The 5,608-nt window shown below is 42.1% G+C and overlaps 1 non-coding gene across 1 annotated transcript; it reads right to left on the minus strand.

The window, feature by feature from the left end:
• Positions 1–1,078: 1,078 nt before the first annotated feature.
• On the minus strand, positions 1,079–1,185 carry LOC122702390. Its single transcript, XR_006343249.1, has one exon. It is a non-coding gene; the product is annotated as a U6 spliceosomal RNA (small nuclear RNA).
• Between the last annotated feature and the right edge of the window lie 4,423 nt (positions 1,186–5,608).

Here is a 5,608-nt window from a genome sequence, read left to right on the forward strand (position 1 = left end):
TGTGTGAAAGTATGTGTCTTTTCTTCAAAAATGCATTTCTTTGGCTGTGTTGGGTCTTTGGTGCAGCTCACGGATCTTCATGGCGTCATGAGGGCTCTTTCATTGCGGTGATCGACTCTCTCGTTGTGGTGCTCAGGCTTAGCTGCTCTGGGGCACCTGGGATCTTAGTTCCCCTCCCAGAAATTGGACCCGCCTCCCCTGCATTGCAAGGCAGATTCTTAAACACTGGACCACCAGGGAAGAACCTGAACGTATATATTTTTTTAAAGATATACTAAATGGCACATAAACTAGCTTGCGCTAAACCAAAGACGTAGCTTAGTGTCTACTCATTACCGGCCAAGTGTTAGGGATTCTTTGTTCACCTTATTCTGATCACACTCAAAATATTTGTTTCCAAAATGCTTTTTATATAAGCAGGCCCCCTTTGTTGCTACAGATCATCGGACCTCCCTGTTTATTTTTGTTATTCCAAGACAAATGGACTAGGCATGTCTATGTTCATGAACATAAATCACTGATGTGGTTGTAAGCCTGCCTACATGGAGCATGAGCCCTCGAATACAGAAAGACAAGATGCATCATGATGTATGCTTCATGAACTCAATTCTGCCACAAAACAGACTTAGCTTTGAGTCCTGGCCTCACCGTTCAGTGTCTCTGTGGACTTGGCCGAGTGACTGAACCTCTTCCTGTTAAGTTTTGATTTTCTTATCTATGGGCTTCCCTGGTGGTGCGAACAGTAAAGAATCTGCCTGCAATGTGAGAGACGAGGTGTGGGTTCGATCCCTGTATCAGGAAGACCCTTCGAAGAAGGAAATTCCAGTATTCTTGCCTGGAGAATTCCATGGACAGAGGAGCCTTGAGGGCTACAGTCAGTGGGTCACAAAGAGTCAGATACAACTGAGTGACTAATACTTTCATTTTCTTATCTTTATAAAGGAAACCCTAATAATACTTATACCTAGAGTTATAGTGTGAGGATTAAATGAGATAATACAACTAAAGAGCTTATGCCGTAGATGTCACATGATTGTTATTTTTTATTTCTATTCTTTTTTTTTCTTCTTTTTTTTTTTTAAATATGGAATGCTTCACGAATTTGCGTGTCATCCTTGCGCAGGGGCCATGCTAATCTTCTCTGTATCGTTCCAATTTTAGTATATGTACTGCCGAAGCGAGCACTATTTCTATTCTTATATTTGTTTATAGCAATAAACAAATGTCCTCACGGTTGTTTACTATGTTTTTTTTTTTACCATTATGGCTGTCTTCATTTTTATTTGGGGGATGTAGGCAAGGGAGGAAAAGGGATGTACCCAAGAGACATGGAGAAACCATCATGTTTACTATTTCCAAGACATGTTTAAACAGAGTGTGAAAGTTTGTAAGAAGAAGAGAGTTCAATCCTGGTCACTGGATAGCTCATTCTCAGTATCAGATGCCTCAGTTAATATCAAGGCCCGGAACTACATGATAGATGGTGAGTGAGTTCAACCAATCAATGAGGGTATATTGAGTATCTGCCATGTGCCCGATGACTGAGGAAAGAGTAGAGAATATAAGGTGCAATCCATTCCCCCTGTGGTCCTCAGACTGTTTTAATTAGTTCATTAGTTGACCTGGACTGTGATAAAGCCTTCAGGTAAGCCTGAAGATTCAGAACTTGAGGGCAAGGCTGGTCTGACATAATATTAGGTCTGTGTGAAGCACTATGTTGAATCAGAGTCGTTCACAAATAAATTTGACCTGTACATCCTCCCTTCAGTGACTGTGATGGAAAGGTGTCCTTTGGGAAGAAGAGACCCAGAAGGGTGCTTGGCTGCATCAATTTGTTTTAGCTTGCTCTTTTCATCCTTCTCCTATCCTGTCTAGTATACCACCGATCATTCCTAGAAGTCCTAGACTGCTTTGGTGGTGGTTTTTGTTGTTTAGTTGATAAGTCATATCTGACTCTCTTGCGACCCCATGGACTGTAGCACGCCAGGCTCCTCTGTCTGTGGAATCCTCCAGGTAAGACTACTGGAATGGGTTGCCAGTTCCTTCTCTAGGGCATCTTCCCAACCCAGGGACTGAACCCATATCTCCTGCATTGGCAGGCAGGTTCTTGGCCACTGAGCTCCCAGGAAGCCCTAGACCACTTTGGAGTGACCTAGCAGTTCCCAGAATTTGCTGGATGCTCACACTGACCATTTGGAACAGTTCTTAAATAAATATAAGACAATAATGAGAAAATGGTCATGGAAGAGAGGGCAAATGCAGTCCAGGACATGCCACCATATGATAGTGGGGCTTGACCAGCCTTGGAGTCATCCTGTCAAAAGCTGCCTTGGGGGTACAGCAAGCACACCATTTGTTTCAGTTCAGGGGTCTTCATGGGCTTTCCCTCGTCTGCGCTTCAGCTTCATTGTTCCCTGTCTCGCTTCCCCACCACCCTCCAGACCCTTGCACTCAGCATGATTCTGTTAATATTGAACCAGTTTGTTGCTCCTTGAAGGAGCTCTACTCTGCTTGGCTTCAGACAGTCTCACAAGCTGTATTCTTCTCCAGGAATGTCCTTCATCCAACTCTTTGGGCAATTCCTACTGTCTGTCTGTGTTTAGAGGTGATGTCCTCTAGAAAGCTTTGCCTGGCCTTCACCTTTTCATTCATGTCTAGTTGCATCCTCCCATTCAGTACTGGCCCAAATCTTTCCAAACACTTGAGATCATTTACATGTGCTGCCTATTAATCATGTTAGACTATAAGCTTATTTTTTAAAGATTTATTTTATTGAAGTATAGTTGATTCACATTGTTAAATTCTGCTGTATAGCAAAGTGATTCATTTATGCATATATACACACACATATATTCTTTTTCACTACAATTTGTTACAGAGCACTGAGGATAGTTCCCTGTGCTATGCAGTAGGCCCTTGTTGTTTATATGTCCTAAAACGATAGTTTGCATCTGCTAATCCCAAATTCCCAATCCATGCTTTCCCTATCCTCCTCCCCCTTGGTAACCAAAAGTCTGTTGTCTAGGTCTTTGAGCCTGTTTCATAGATAAGTTCATTTGTGTTGTATTTTGGATTCTACATAAAAGTGATATCATATAGTATTTGTCTTTTTCTTTCTGATTTACTTCACTTAGTATGATAATTGCTAGGTCCATCCATGTTGCGGCAAATGGCATCATTTCATTCTGTTTTTATGGCTGAGTAGATTATAAGCTTCTTGAGTGCAGAGACTGTGTCTAATTTGTAGACTAAATGAGACATGAGAGACTAGCCTCTAGTAAAATACAGGTTTGGTGGCAGAAAGGAGGATTGACTGAATGGATGAGCAGGTTGGCAGAAATGCCCACAGTGGTGACTGGAATGGAGAAGGAAGGTTCACCAACATTTGTGGAGCTTGTTGTGTGTTTGGCCCCGTGCACTGAGAAAAAGTCCTTGACATCAAGGACCCTTCTGTCTAATGGAAGTGAAAATTTACAATAAGCAGAGGCAGATGGTAAGATAAACGTATGGAGAGGTGCTCAAAGAGTTCCAATGAGAGACGCTGCCGTATCTTGTGTGTGGGGTGAGGGCTGGCAGTGAGAAGTGATGTCCAAGTAGAGATCTAAAAGATAAACAGAAATTATCCAGGAAAAGAGAGTCAGTGGGAGTAGTCCATGTTGGAGGAACAGTATTTGCAAAGGATTGGGGACAAGCAACAGAAGTTCACCTCTGGACCATAGGGTCCACGTAAATAAGAGCCAGAAAATTGAGGCACTTGAAACTCATGCAGAAGACTTTAGACTTTATTTTGGGGGGCAGTGAGGAACCAGGAGAAGATCTTAAGTTTGAAAGTGAAATGATGACACTTACATTCTAAGTAGATCTTGAACTTTTTGAGTAGGCTTAATATATTCTCAGGGCTTCCCAGGTGGTGCTAGTGGTAAAGAACCTGTCTGCCAATGCAGGAGACATAAGAGATGCAGGTTTATCCCTGGGTCGGGAAGATGCCCTGGAGGAGGGCATGGCAACCCACTCCAGTATTCTTGCCTGGAGAATCCTGTGGACAGAGGAGCCTGGTGGGCTGCGGCCCACGGGGTCACAAAGAGGTGGACGTGACTGGAGGGACTTAGCACAGCGTAGCACAATATACTCTCAGCCAGGCATGAGGGCACAGTGTCGTTCTTGCCTACCTGTTTGTGGATGACACCTTTTTGACATCTGCTTACAATACAAATTGCAAAGTATCTTTCACGTCCAGTAGGAGGAGCCAAAGGCTCCAAGTTCTTCCCCAGAGCTGGGCATTCCTCCACCCTCAGATGCGTTAGGAGCTGTTTACTTCAGCACCTCTCATTACTTAGAAGTGGCTCAACGTGGAAAAATGACAGAAAAACTCAAGAATTTTTCTGGTTTTTCCTGGAATGGAAAGGTCACGGTGAAAAAGAAACTGAATACTTTTCGGATGAATAGCATAATAGCATGCTATATTGATCTTTACTCAAATTTTGTTTTAAATTGTAATGAATGTCTGCCCACTCATATTAAGCTTTCGTAAGCCATGTAGCAACACAGCACCAGTGAGTCATTCCTGACACTCATCGCTAATACACCTAAGCTTATTTCTACTCCAAAATAAATAAGTTGGAGTCGACTCAGACTGACCTTGATTTGGAGATAGTTGCAAATGTTTTATTTCATTTCCAAGGGAAAAATATATATTAAAAAGTAATAAAGCATCCAGAGATCACCTGTTTTAATGAAACAAAAGCCAGTGTTTCTGCCTTCTGCAATAAAAATGAAGGAGCAATGGAGAAACAATTCCTCTTGGTGCATTTGCACAAAACATTATATTTCAACAGAACTTCCCATTAACTGCCATTTATTTCTTCTCTCATTATTGATAATTTGCTTTTAAATTGAGAATACCTCTTTTACAACCCATCTCATCTCCCTGCACGGCTAGACAATTACATTGAAATTCGGTGGTTTTCCCATTGTAAACAGTTTCTGGGGAAAATGATTATGGTGTTACTAAGCCAGATTTACGGCTTCATTGTGCTATCACTAACGGATAAGAAACTAGTATAGTATAAAGAAAAAAAAAGTTGTTTATATACAAATACATTCTCATCAAAGAGAGTCCTCAGGATGCATATAGTAAAACCAACCAGAATCGCAAAATCACCTACTAGGGCAATGAGAATGATGTCTTTCTGGATTTTGCAAAGTTATTTTTGTTGCTTTTTCAAAAAATTCAGTTGTAGGTAGAAGCTCCCTTTCTTTATTTTATTCTAATGTCAGAAGAAATCCTAGCCAGACAGGATTTCAGGGTAACTCTGACAAGTCTACTATGTGGTAGCCACTTAGGAAATACACATGATACAAAGCAATACATGTAACATGGTCCCTGCTTTTGGAGATCTTCCAGTTAGTTCTACTTGGAGAGGAGCCATGGTTCAAGTGCAAAATAATCACAGGATAGAGCAGGAAGATGAACGGTGAGCCTCCACGTGGGTGCTCAAGGCTGGGACCTGGACTTGCCTCATCCCATCTGCCCCTCAGAAGGCAGTGTGGTGCAGTGGTCTTGCCCAAATGCTGGGGTTCTTGCCAGTTCTGTGACCTTGGGCAAACT

The sequence above is a fragment of the Cervus elaphus genome, chromosome 10 (genome assembly GCF_910594005.1).
Source record: "Cervus elaphus chromosome 10, mCerEla1.1, whole genome shotgun sequence".
NCBI classification, from domain to species: Eukaryota; Metazoa; Chordata; class Mammalia; order Artiodactyla; family Cervidae; genus Cervus; species Cervus elaphus.